We start from the raw sequence: 13,821 nt of genomic DNA, 5'->3' as shown, positions 1-13,821 counted from the left end.
AGGGAATTACAAAGGCATGAGAGAGGAGCTGCTAAAGTTGATTGGAAGGGGACACTAGCAGTTGAGTAGCAATGACTGGAGTTTCTGGGAGCAATTTGGAAGGCGCAGGATAGATACATCCCAAAGAAGTAGTCAAGATGATACAACCGTGGCTGACAGGTCAAGGTCAACATGAAAGCAAGAGAGGGTATATAATAAAGCAAAGCTTAGTAGGAAGTTAGAGGATTAGGAAACTTTAAAAAAAAAAAACAACATAAGGCAACTAAAAATCATGGGGGGGGGGCAGGGAAGATGTAATATGAAGTTAAGCTAGCCAACATTATCAAACAGGATACCAAAACTTTTTTTCCCAGATATGTAAAGAGTAAAAGAGAAATGAGAGTAGATATTAGACTCCTGGAAGATGATGCTGGAGAGGTAGTAATGGGGAACAAGTAAATGGTGAATGAACGGAATAAATATTTGCAAGAGTCTTTACTGTGGAAAACACCAGCAATATGCTGGAAGTTCACAGAGTCAGGGAGCAGAAGTGAATGCTGTTGTGATTATTAGGGAGAAGGTGCTTGGGAAACTGAAAGGTCTGGTGGTAGATAAGTCACCTGGACCAGATGATCTATGCACAAGGGTTCTGAAAGAGCCTGAAAAGATTGCAGAGGTATTAGCAACAATCTTTAAATAATCATTAGATGCTGGAATATTGGAAAATTGCAAATGTCACTCCAGTCTTCAAGAAGGAGGAAAAGAAATTACAGATCAGTTAGTCTGACCTCAGTGACTGGGAAGATGTTGGAGTCAATTGTTAAGGGTGTGGTTTTGGGGTACTTGGAGGCAAATGATAAAATAGGCCAAAGTCACCATGATTTCAAGGGAAAATCTTACCTGACAAATCTGTTGGAATTCTTTGAGGAAATAGCAAGCAGAATAGTCAAATAAGAATTGGTGGATGTTGTGTGCTTGGATTTTCAGAAGGCCTTTGAAAAGGTGCCACACATGAGGCTGCTTAACAAGATAAGAGCCCATGGCATTACAGGAAAAATACTAGCATGGAGAGAGGATTGGTTGGCAGGAGGCAAAGAATGTGAATAAAGGGAGCCTTGTCTGTTTGGCTAATGGTGACGAGTGCTGTTCTGCAGGGGTCAGTGTTGAGACTGCTCCTTTTTGCATTGTATATCAATGATTTGAATGATGGAATAGATAGCTTTGTGGCAAGGTTTGTGGACAATACGATGATAGGTAGAGGGAGAGGTAGTGTTGAGGAAACAGGGAAGCTGCCAGAAAGATTTGGACAGATTAGGAGAATGGGCAAATAAGTGGCAGATGGAATACAGTGTAGGGAAGAGTATAGTCATGCAATTCTGTAGAAAGAATAAAAGCATAGACTATTTTCTAAATGGGGAGAAAATTAAAAAATGAGGCGTAAAGGAACTTGGGCATTTTTGTGCAGGATTCACTAAAGGTTAATTTGCAGGTTGAGCTAGTGGTGAGGAAGGCAATGCAATGTTCGCATTCATTTCAAGAGGACTAGAATGTAAAAGCAACGATATAATGCTGATGCTTTATAAGGCACTGGTGAGGCCTCACTTGGGAATATTGTGAGTAGTTTTGGGCACCTTATTTAAGAAAGGATGTGCTGACATTGGAGCGAGTTCAGAGGAGGTTCATGAGAATGATGGCTCTGGGCTTTTAATTGCTGGAATTTAGAAGAATGAGGGGGATCTCATTGAAAGACCTAGACAGAGTGGATTACAGAGGATGTTTCCTATGGTGGGCGAGTGTAGGACAGAGGGCACAACCTCAGAATAGAGGATCATCCATTTAGAACAGAGATGAGGAGGAATTTCTTTAGCCAGATGATGGTGAATCTGTGGAATTCATTGCCACAGGTGGCTGTGGAGGCCAGGTCATTAGGTGTATTTAAGATGGATTGATAGGTTCTTGATTAGTCAGGCTGTGAAAGGTTATGGGGAGAAGGCAGAAGAATGGGATTGTTAGGGAAATGGATCAGCCATGATGAAATGGCAGAGCAGACTGGATGGCCCGAATAACCTAATTCTGCTCCCATATCTTATGGGCTGGATAAGTTCTTCCAACATTTGTTTTTCCTTCAGGTTCCAGCATCTCAGCTTTTCTTTCTGCCCCCCTTCCTCCCACCTGGGCAATACATTCTCAATTCTAACCAGTTACTGAATAAAACAAGATTTTATTCACTATTTCTTTTATTTAATTCTTCCAATCAACTTCTTTCCATGGCTTCTACCGTCTCGACCTTTCATTGCTTTTTATATAGATTTTCCCTAAAAATCCCCATTTGAAAAATAAAACGGCTTCACAGTCTTCACATAAGGTTAAGCACATTCATACAGTTAAAGCCTTTCACTAATAAGTTATACTGACATCTGTGCTGCAGACTTCCCTAAAGTTCTGTGATGCACCATCAATAACTCACTCTGAGACGTAAGAAGCGAGGTATCGGCTTTTATTGACTGGAAGAATGAACAACACTACATCCTGGGGAATGAGGCTGGGCAACAGGCCTCAGTCGCCTTTATACAGGGGTCTGTGGGAGGAGCCACAGGAGCAGTCCAGACAGGTATATGTAGTTCACCACATTCTGTCTCCTGGAATAGGGGGGAGATGTTCATAGTATAAGGGTGGGGAAGGGGCTACTGAGCGTCAAACCTGCAAATAGACTAGTGGACCAAATATCCTGTTGTAATGGATTATCCATGTCAATAATTTATTTTCAAAATAATGTAAGAGTAATTTTCTTGAGCAGTAAGGCAGGATTTGGTATGTATGTGTCTCAACTTAGAGTTGAGATTGGTCACTGGGTTTCAGATGGCGTTTCTGTCTTTGCAACAGAATTATTAGCAATCCTCTGGGCCTTGTGGTGGATAGAAGACTCTCGACCATGCAGGGTTATCATCTGTTCGGATTCTGCGGCTGCCTTGGAGGTTATAAAAGGGAATAAATCAAAAGCTCGTCCTGACATAGTTATTGAGATTCTCTTAGTTTTGTTTAGAGAAGATGGGTTGTGAAGTCAGATTTACATGGATGCCTGGGCATGCTCGGGTGGAGGGAAATGAAGTTGTGGATGGCATTGCAAAGTCTTCCTTACAGAGTGGGCAAGTAGGAATTAGAGTACCCCTAGGCAGAGCAGAATTGAGAAGTAGGATAAAAAAGGGATAGAGAAGTGGCAGGAGGATTGGGAAAATGAATTAAAGGGAAAGCATTTCTTTTCTAGTCACCCACTAGTTAAAAAGGTCTCAGACTGTTACTCTTTAAATTATAGAGATATGGTGGAATTAACAAGACTTAGGTTGGGGCATTGTGGGCTAAACTATTTAAAGATAATAGGAAAACGTCCTACTGGATTATGTGATTGTGGTAGTTCAGAGACAGTTCAGCATGTTTTGATGAGTTATAATCGATGTCAAATTGAAAGAAGAATATTGTTCAAGAGGCTGTCTGTCTTAAATGTATTCTGTTTTTCTATTAAATCTTTGTTTGGCCACCAAGAGAACCACCATATCTGATTGAAGCGTTTATTATTCGGTTTCTTGTTTTACGGCGGTTGGCATCCAGCCGGTCCGATGGTAGTGGGTTATTGTTGATAGCTGCTTATTATTCGGTTTCTACGTGCGACTAGTTTATATTCGAGAATTTGAGTTTCTTGAAATTCTATAAGTAACTACAGTTCCTGTGGAGGACGGTAATACGCCTAGAAACGTCTAAACTGCCGGAAACCGAAGAGTTAGACGAAGTAATTTTCTCGCTGCCGTGCGGCCCGGTTTCTTTTGATCGTACATCCCCTTCCGGTGCGAGGACGCTTCCTTCCTCCGCAGCGAGAGGGAGAGAGGCCGAGGCGCGGCGGTGCTCCGTTGGTTTTTCTGCGTTAGGGAAGTGGGGGTGGTTTACGGGCCGGGCCGGGCTTGGGTTAGGTCCGAGGACAGCGGGGCTTCAGGCCGGGGTTAGCGTCAGATGCGTGGGCCAGGTTGTCGAGTGCGGCCTTTGCCCATCGGCAGTTGAACGGTGACAGGCCGATATCGGTGAGTGTAGCCGCGCCGCAGCGTCCGCCTAACTTCCCCCAAATCCCCCGGACTGCAGACTCCCTCCCGGCGCCAAGCGTCTGCGTGACCATCGCCGGTTTGGGGATGTTGCAGTCCCGCGATGTGACTGGACAACGAGGTGGTGTTTTGCTTGCTTTGGAGGCAGATATTTTGTTTGCCGTTCGAGATCCCACTGTGTGAAGGCGAGCGTTTCACGCCGCTGCTTTATGTTTTCAGCAGCAACCTAAACATCTACCCGGTCAGGGGAAAAACAAACTTGATTTGTTTTGGCATTCCCTTGGAAATACGGAGACTGCTGTTGACTTCATGATAAACGGTGAGTTTCATCGAAGGGGGCAGGAAATGCATAATAATTACTGTGACGTTCGGTTCTGCAGCATAAAAACTTCCTGGAAGTGCTGTACATTTACGTCGATTCTTTTATTTCTAAATCTTAGATATACCACCAATGAAAATGACTGGTGCCTAGGACCACTGAACTGAAAATTCACTTGCTGCAACACCAGGTTACAAATCTCCTGTGGTCCTGTTTACGGTGAGTCAGAGGATATTGTTGATACCTACCTCTCCCTTGGACAGGGTAGCATGCGTGAGACGCTACAGGAATGTGAGCGACTGAAGGTACATGGAATAAATTGCTATATGTTATTGATTGAGATGAACTGGCATTCCTTTAAAGTAAGTTTAAACGAAAGGCCATTGCTTGTAGATTTATTGTCGTGCATTTTTGCCATTGCAGCTGTTGATACTAACTACCAGGACGTGCAAACTCATTCATATTGCTGGGTTGGATATAAGAGTGAAATCGGTGAGATGCTTGTGGATGCTTCCTTGAGAATAGACCATGCAATAATGTACTCAGCGATCTTGGTTGGGAAGAGTGTGTGGATTTGGCATACCTTACCTTTTCTACAATTAGTTTAATATGGTCAAATACACGTCTCTTTTAACATGGTTGATTCTTGAGCTTCAGTACAGTAAAATAACACTGCTCAGATATTTGAGGTCAGAGTTGTGGTGCTTCCGAAATTACTACCATAGATGTTCCAAACTGTCAGTATGTCATGAGTCAAGTGCACAGAAAAGGCCAACACACATGATGGGCTGCACTGGTTGACAGTCAGAAGGATGGGCAAAAGTGCACAGCGTTCTTTTTTGTGAAAGAAGGTGACAAAATTATAGTAATGATCAAAGGCTTGCTTTAGAGGCATTTGGAATCTAGGTGGCTAAAGGATACTGAATAACTTAACAGATAACTGAAAAATATTTTTTACATTTGCCCACAGATGTCAGCAATAGAAAGCAATCTTGTTGAACTAAATTGGATTGGAGGTGCTCTGCATTCTTTCTTTAAAATCTGATTTGCTTCTTCCCGATGCCCCTATGGCTTATAGGTAGTGTAGTGCTTGGCACAACGCTTCACAGTACCAGTGACCTGGGTTTATTTCCCACCACTGCCTGGAAGAAGTTTGTATGTTCTCCTCATGACTGTGTGGGTTTCCTCTGGGTGCTCTGGTACCCCCCCCCCCCCCCCCCAAACCGTCCAAAGACCTACTGATTGGTAGCTTAATTGATTATTGTAAATTGTCCTCTATTTAGTCTAGAATTAAATCGTGGGATTGCCGGCAGTGTCTCGAAGAGCGGGAAGGGCCTATACCATGCTGCGTCACAATAAATTATTAAAAAGTGTTTACAACCGCCCTGAACACCATGGTTTTAAGTGGTTACAAATTTAGAACCTACAAGAGTATTAATACCTTGAACGGTGACCTATATCGATCAACTGCTGGGTTGTGCATGTCTTTCAAAGTTGTTTACTGCATTCCATGGAGGTACCAGGGGACTTGTTGTAGTGGAGCACCTCATCACAGTGTTTGTTTCTTCCAGAAGTCCAGTATTTTATGTCAGAAAATAGTGTAACTGCAGTCCAGGTGATAAAAAACCAACTTCCAGGATAAAGATCTCACTAGTTATTACAGTTAGAAGATAGTTACCGTGGAGAATTCAAGAAAAGGAGAGGCTATATCAGTGTGGATTTGAGATAAAGGTTAACGTTGGTAGAAAGCTCTGAATATCCAGTCTGCTGCAGCATTCATTTGGAAGGAATTTTAAGATATATTTCAGGCACACTCTTATGCAGAACATAGCACAGAAGCAGGCCCTTTGGCCCACAATATTGTGCTGAGTTAATTAAATTAGTAATCAGATGTTCACTAAACTAATCCCTTCTGCCTACTTAATACGAAAATCCTTCCATTTAATTCATGTTCTCCTATCATGTGTGCCTTCAGCATCTCCCCATATTTCAGGCATCTAGCACACTATAGAGAAAAGTAACTTGTCCCATACATCTCCTTTGATCTTGCCCCCCTCACCTTAAGTACATACCCTCTGGTATTAGACATTTCAACCCCAGGAAAAAGACACTGGCTGTCCATCTATGTGTCTCGTACTCTATTAAACCTCTATCAGATCTCCATTCCGGAGAAAACAACTTAAGTTTGTCCAACCTCTCCTGTCCTCTAATCCAGGCAGCATTTTGGTAAACCTCATGATGATAGATAGATAGATAGATACTTTATTCATCCCCATGGGGAAATTCAACATTTTTTCCAATGTCCCATACACTTGTTGTAGCAAAAACTCATTACATACAATACTTAACTCAGTAATAATATGATATGCATCTAAATCACTAACTCAAAAAGCATTAATAATAGCTTTAAAAAAAAAAGTTCTTAAGTCCTGGCAGTTGAATTGTAAAGCCTAATGGCATTGGGGAGTATTGACCTCTTCATCCTGTCTGAGGAGCATTGCATCGACAGTAACCTGTCGCTGAAACTGCTTCTCTGTCTCTGGATGGTGCTATGTAGAGGATGTTCAGGGTTTTCCATAATTGACCGTAGCCTACTCAGCGCCCTTCGCTCAGCTACCGATGTTAAACTCTCCAGTACTTTGCCCACGACAGAGCCCGCCTTCCTTATCAGCTTATTAAGACGTGAGGCGTCCTTCTTCTTAATGCTTCCTCCCCAACACGCCACCACAAAGAAGAGGGCGCTCTCAACAACTGACCTATAGAACATCATCAGCATCTCACTGCAGACATTGAATGACGCCAACCTTCTAAGGAAGTACAGTCGACTCTGTGCCTTCCTGCACAAGGCATCTGTGTTGGCAGTCCAGTCTAGCTTCTCGTCCAACTGTACTCCCAGATACTTGTAGGTCTTAACCTGCTCCACACATTCTCCATTAATGATCACTGGCTCCATATGAGGCCTAGATCTCCTAAAGTCCACCACCATCTCCTTGGTCTTGGTGACATTGAGACGCAGGTAGTTTGAGTTGCACCATATCACAAAGTCCTGTATCAGTTTCCTATACTCCTCCTCCTGTCTTGTCTCAAGTCTTGACATCGTTCCTGTAATGGGGGACAAGAACTGAATGCATTGGGGCCTAACCGAGGTTTCATAAAGCTATAATTTCCCATCTCTTGAACTGAGTTCTGTAATTAATATTGGCAAGCATGCTATATGCCTCCTTTACCACCCAATCTACCTTTTATAGCCACTTTCAGGGAGCTATGAAGTTGCCATTAACAGTGTACTGTCTTTTTACATTTGATCTCCGAAAGTGTAGCACATTTGGTTGGGGTACTTGCCATCTGTCATTTCTCTGCCTGTATCTGGAGCTTATTTGTGTCCTGCTGTATCCCATACTAGTCTTTTATGTTATCCAGAACACCACCGATCTTTGTATCATCTAAAAACTTACTAACCACCAGCTATCTATGTTTTCATCCAGGTCATTTATATGTATCGCAAATAGCGAAGGTCCCAGTACAGATCCTGTGGAAAGCCATGAGTCATGGGCCTTCAGCCAGACTCGGTCCCATCCATCACTAGTCCCCGCTTTTTACGGGCAAGCTAACTTTGAATCTAATCAGCCAATTCATTGCTGATCCCATGCACCTTTTGGATAAACCTACTCCAATATCTTACTAAAATCCATGTAGACAACAGCCAGAGCTCAACATTCATCAATGACCTTTGTCACCTCCTTGGAAAATTGAAATCAAGTAACTAAGACTTGCCCTGCACAAAGCCATGCTGACTGTTTCTGATTAGGCCATGATTTTCCAATTACTCATAAATCCTATCCCTATGAATCCTCTTTAGTAACTTGGCAATGATTGACATGAGACTTGCTGGTCTATAGTTTCAAGGATTATCCCTGTTTCCATTCTTAAATAATGGAGTAACATTAGCCGCTTGCTAGTCCTCCAGGATCTCCTGTAGCTAGAGAAGACGCAAAAATATTGGTCGAGGAGGCAGCAATCATCTCTTCCCTATATAAATTTAACCAGGGGAATTATCCACCTTTTTTTTTTAAAAAAAAAGGATCAGCCATGATTGAATGGCGGAGCAGACTTGATGGGCCAGATGGTCTAATTCTGCTCCTATGTCTTATGGTCTTATGATCTTAATGTTCTTCAAGAGACCCAATGTTACTTCTTCCTTCATCTCAAAATGCCCTAGCAAATTAGCATGCTCCATACTGATCTCTCTGTCCTCTATCTGTTTAGTAAATTATAATGCACAGTACTCATTGAGGACCTCACCTACATCCACCACCTCCAAACACGTCTCTTCCATTATCCTTGAGTAGTCCTAACTGCTCCATAGTATTCCGCAGGAGGCACAGTGCAAAGCTGGAAATGCACTCTGAGGAGCAAACACGAGGAAATCTGCAGATGCTGGAAATTCAAACAACACACACAAAATGCTGGTGGAACACATTCAGGCCAGGTAGCCCGAAACGTTGACAGTGCTTCTCCTTATAGATGCTGCCTGGCCTGCTGTGTTCCACCAGCATTTTGAATGCACTCTGAGGCACTGTTCTCTTAAATAAAATCTAATGTATCAAAGAATATTGGGTGCAATAACTATTAGATATTGTGAACTGTCATTTGGTTTGTTGTCAAAGTCCTGAAGTTTATTTCTTTCCTTGTAAAGATTGCAGCCCAGAATCAGAGGGGCTAATTGTCAAAAGCTCTGGAAAATTAAAGCCACAAGAAAAAGAAGTGATCCTTCAAAAGGCACAAGGCACTTCTTTAATATTTGTGGGAAATTTAAATGCAGGGAAGAGATTCACAGAACTTAGATACATTCAAAAAATGTCCTCAATTTATTGGTTATGACCATCAAATTAGTCATCACTCATGTATTTTCATGTTGAATTGAGAGCAACTAAAAAGACCAAAATATAGTGGAGATGAGGTGTGTGTGTGTGTGTGTGTGTGTGTGTGTGTGTGTGTGTGTGTGTGTGTGTGTGTAAGGGGCTCTTGTGGTGTTCATCATGGGCATTTTATATCAGTGTGGTGACATTTGTGGGCTGCCCCCAGACATCCTTGGGTATGTTGGTTGTTGACTTCAATATGTTTTGATGGACCTGTGATTAAATCTGAATTTGCTGGAATATATAATCCAAAGCAATTCATTTTTCTAAAGAAAGTTAGATTGCTGCTGGTTCTGCTGGTTATTTTCAAAACTTTGTTTTTACCTAATGATTCCCATCTTGCCACACCACTCTGTTGGAATGGAAGACTTAGCTGTTATGTACTAGTAAACATGAAGTATCAGCACAACACCAAAAGTGCAGAAAGGTGAGAAGGTTTGTGCAGGCTGAGGTTACCATTGTTTTCAGACCATTAAAGAAAGCATCTAACTAGCATCGTGAATTTTGGAGAATTGTTAAGACCAGTGGGATATAAAGCTACATTGTCTGGTTCCAGGATGGATAGTGAAATGTACATAGGCTTTTAGCTCCAGATAATCTGGAAGTGGTGGTGTAATTCATGAGTTGCATTATACTAGATCCTGAAGTAGCCCTAGAAGCTGATGTAAGGTGAAGTGAAACTAAAATAGTCAAGGTGACTTTCTTTAATCTGAGCTAAAGGAAATTCGTGAAGTTCCTTCAATGCAAGTCCTACTAAGATATCTGAAAATCTTTTAGAGTGGACTTCTAAGAGCAAAGCTATTGAGGTTCAAAAATGCGCTTTGTTTTTATACTTTAAGCACTTTGTATGTGTATCTAGCTTGGAGTATTATTTTGGAGAAGTATTGTATATGCAGGCATACTCTTACGTGTACTGATAGTGTGGTCATGTGTATATAACTTCGATATTTAAGCAGATGCTGTGTAGTGATATGAACAAATGGAGTTACAACAAGTAGTTACTATCTAATTTTAACAAGTCATTGTGATTTGTGGTATGGTTTGTCAAAATCTTGAGTTTGATTCCAATTTGTGAAGGGTATATAAAATTTTCATTAATCCAGTGTGTTCAGGAGTTTAGTTCTGGACTAGATGTTCCAGATTATTATACTGATAGAGCAATATATTTTAATTCACCTTTTTATCGTAATAAATTTTTGAGTAAACCAGGTGAGCAGGGAGTGCAGGACATGGCGCCTGGTAAGAAGGGAGGGAGTACAACAAAGATCATCTGGTGGACCAGATGCTCACTCATTAGAATTTCCATAAGGTCTGCACATCAGCTGAGTTGTACTGTTTTGTAAACTATCTCTGCAAACTTTTTTTGAATGTTAGGAGTATTATTAAAATACTTGAAGAATTATTTGTAAATTTTGTGGAACCAATTATATGTAAAATTTGATATTTACATTAATATTTGTTTATGCTAAATATTGTTTTGAAATGAGGATAGGTAGAATAAAGACTTTTTTGACACTTTGGTGCTCTTTATTGCATCTCATGTTGCATGATTTGCATTATGATTTGAATCTGAAATCTCCCATTCATGGCTTATACATTGCTGAATTGAGCACAATGTTGCTTTTGGAAATTGCCCGATGTGTTTTATAGCATAATGCAATTGTGAACAGTTGTTGAAAAATGCATAATATCTTAGTTTACCATTCATGCTGAGGAGAGAAGCCAATTCTTGCAGAAGAAATATTGGCATTCTCTGTTGTATTACCACTGTTACGTATTCAGGCAACAATAAATATATGTGAGTTAGGCAAGGGTTTTTCTAACAAATAACACGTTTATTAAACACTGAAAACAAACCCCCAAAAGTAAACAAGCACTAACGTAACCGGAAATCAGCTGCTGTGCGGCAGCTTAACAGTTCTTAAAGCGATGCAGCTCAAACAGTTCTTAAAGCGATGTTGCAAAAACAGTTGTTTAAAGCGATATTGCCAAAAGTTCAAAATGCTCAGTCCATTTAAAAGGAGAGACTTTTTAAGGCGATTTAAATTCTCTTCCACGTCGTTTTCCTTCGATCCCCGGCGTCGACCTCTTCCCACGTAGAATTTTATGAAACGTAACGGCTTAAAGGCACTGACCTTTCCTTCCACACTCTGTCCTCAATCTCCTGCTATCCCAGCAGAGATTAACATGAGAACAGTCAACGAAATCCTTCCGAATGAGGATCACACAAGGTCGAACCCATTCCACCGTCGAAAATCGATTCTCCTCGATCTTTAACTTCCGAACTTTTATCTTCACTCTCCACTAACAGTATTGTAAAGAAACTGCTGGCAATGACCTTTTAAACTTTAGGCATTAGATAAAACTTCATCTTTCAACTAAACTGCGTCATCACATTAAATCACGCAGTGGTATGAAGTCAACTTGGCAAATCCAGCCACGCACTGCCCCTCCCCACAGGGTGGGGTCCTCCTCTTATACCCTGTAAAAAAAACCTGTCACATGACCTCTACTGGCGGGAAAATGACGTCACTCCACCATCACAAGACCATTACCTCAAGTCCAGTATAACTTCAACCCCAGTCACGTGACAAGGGTACCACTGTCACGTGTCACGGGTACGTAACACCACAGTACTGTACATATTATGACATTAAAAAATAAATGCTCCCAATTTTTACAGAATCTGAATATCCCCTCATTCTCATCTGATTTCAAAGCCAAACTCAATGCGCCTATATCATCAGAAGAAATATCTTTTGCAATTTCTGCACTGTCCTCAGGGAAATCTCCTGGACCTGATGGGTTCCCTGTAGAATTTTATAAATCATTTTCTTCACTTCTTTCTCCTCAGTTACTTTCAGTATTATCTGACTCGTTTAATTACGGCAAATTGCCACCCTCTTTCAATGAGGCATCTATTATTCTTCTTCTAAAAAAGGGCAAAGACCCAACAGAGTGTTCCTCGTACAGGCCGATCTCTCTGCTCAATGTTGATGTAAAGATCTTAGCTAAAGTGTTGGCTCATAGATTAGAAACCGTTATTCCCTCCATTATCTCTGATGACCAAACAGGCTTTATTAAAAACCGTCTCCCTTTTTTTAACATTCGGCGTCTATTTAATATCTTATACTCAGCTCCAACTGGGACTCCTGAATGTGTTATTTCCCTCGATGCGGAGAAAGCATTTGATCGTATAGAGTGGAACTACCTTTTTGCAGTCTTAGAAAAATTTGACCTCGGCCAAAGTTTCATCTCTTGGATCCAATTGCTGTACCTGTGTCCTACTGCTTCTGTTTTAACTAATTTTCAGAAATCCCAAGTATTTAATCTCAAACGTGGCACCCGTCAGGGATGCCCCTTAAGTCCCTTTCTCTTTGATTTGGCTATAGAACCTCTGGCGATAGCATTTCGAAACTGTCCTGAATTGACCGGGATTTGGAGAGGGGGTGTTGAGCATAAGGTTTCTCTCTATGCTGATGACTTATTACTCTTTCTCTCAAATCCGTCTACATCCTTACCTCTAATGTTTTCACTTCTTGACCAGTTTAGCCAGATCTCTGGCTATAAACTTAATTTACATAAGAGTGAACTTTTCCCAATTAATAAAGAAGCACAAGAAGTAATATTTCGTGATCTCCCTTTTAAAGTAGTCCATAATCAATTTACTTATCTTGGAATTACAGTCACAAGGAAGTTTAAAGATCTCTTTCGTGAAAACTTTGTCAATCTTTCATATGCTATAAAGCAGAGTTTGATACAATGGTCACCTCTATCTATGTCTTTGGTAGGTCGTATTAAAGTTGTTAAAATGTATGTTCTCCCTAAACTTTTATATTTATTTCAATCAATCCCAATTTTTATTCCTAAATCTTTTTTTGATTCCTTAGACTCTATTATTTTGTCATATCTGTGGCAGAATAAGCGCTCTAGAATTAATAAAATCCACCTCCAAAAATCTAAAAGAGGGTGGCATGGCTTTACCTAACTTTCGCTTATATTATTGGGCAGCTAATATACGTCGTGCTACCTTCTGGTCTTTCTTCCACAGCCAACCCGAGTGCCCTAACTGGGTGGCAATGGAGTTGAGCTCCACTAAAGAATTATCTATCTCTGCACTTCTTGGCTCTGCACTCCCTAACAGTCTGCCCAGATCAATAGTTAATCCTCTGGTTAGACACACTTTGCGTATATGGGCTCAGTTTAGGAAATGCTATGGTTTCCAGGGGTTTTCCGTTTCTAGCCCTGTCGCTCATAATCACCTTTTTTTACCTACTACGTACGATTCAGCATTCCATGTTTGGTATAGGAAGGGCATTAGACATTTTGAAGATCTTTTCATTGATAATCGCTTCGCTTCTTTTCAGCAGCTCTCTGTTAAGTTCAACCTGCCTAACGCTCATTTTTTTCAGATATCTCCAAATCCGACACTTTATTGCTCCTTTAATTCCTAACTTTCCTGAAATGCCTGCGAAAAATGCTATGGACCTATTTCTTTCCATTAATCCACTAGGCA

The 13,821-nt window shown here is 41.0% G+C and overlaps 1 protein-coding gene across 6 annotated transcripts in view; it reads left to right on the top strand.

The window, feature by feature from the left end:
• Window positions 1-3,830: 3,830 nt before the first annotated feature.
• LOC140727614 (sentrin-specific protease 7) overlaps window positions 3,831-13,821 on the top strand; it is a 90,449-nt gene continuing 80,458 nt past the window's right edge. For 3 of the 6 annotated variants that reach the window (XM_073045204.1, XM_073045203.1, XM_073045199.1), the window contains exons 1-2: window positions 3,831-4,386; window positions 4,508-4,605. The gene's annotated coding sequence lies outside the window, so the exon portion shown is untranslated. The remainder of the gene's footprint in view (window positions 4,387-4,507; window positions 4,606-13,821) is intronic. The other 3 variants (XM_073045201.1, XM_073045200.1, XM_073045202.1) reach the window with 3 other exon arrangements.

This window comes from Hemitrygon akajei, chromosome 5 (assembly GCF_048418815.1).
Source record: "Hemitrygon akajei chromosome 5, sHemAka1.3, whole genome shotgun sequence".
NCBI lineage: Eukaryota > Metazoa > Chordata > Chondrichthyes > Myliobatiformes > Dasyatidae > Hemitrygon > Hemitrygon akajei.
The sequence above is the reverse complement of the archived record's forward strand: the minus strand, read 5'-3'. Positions and strand labels throughout refer to the sequence as shown.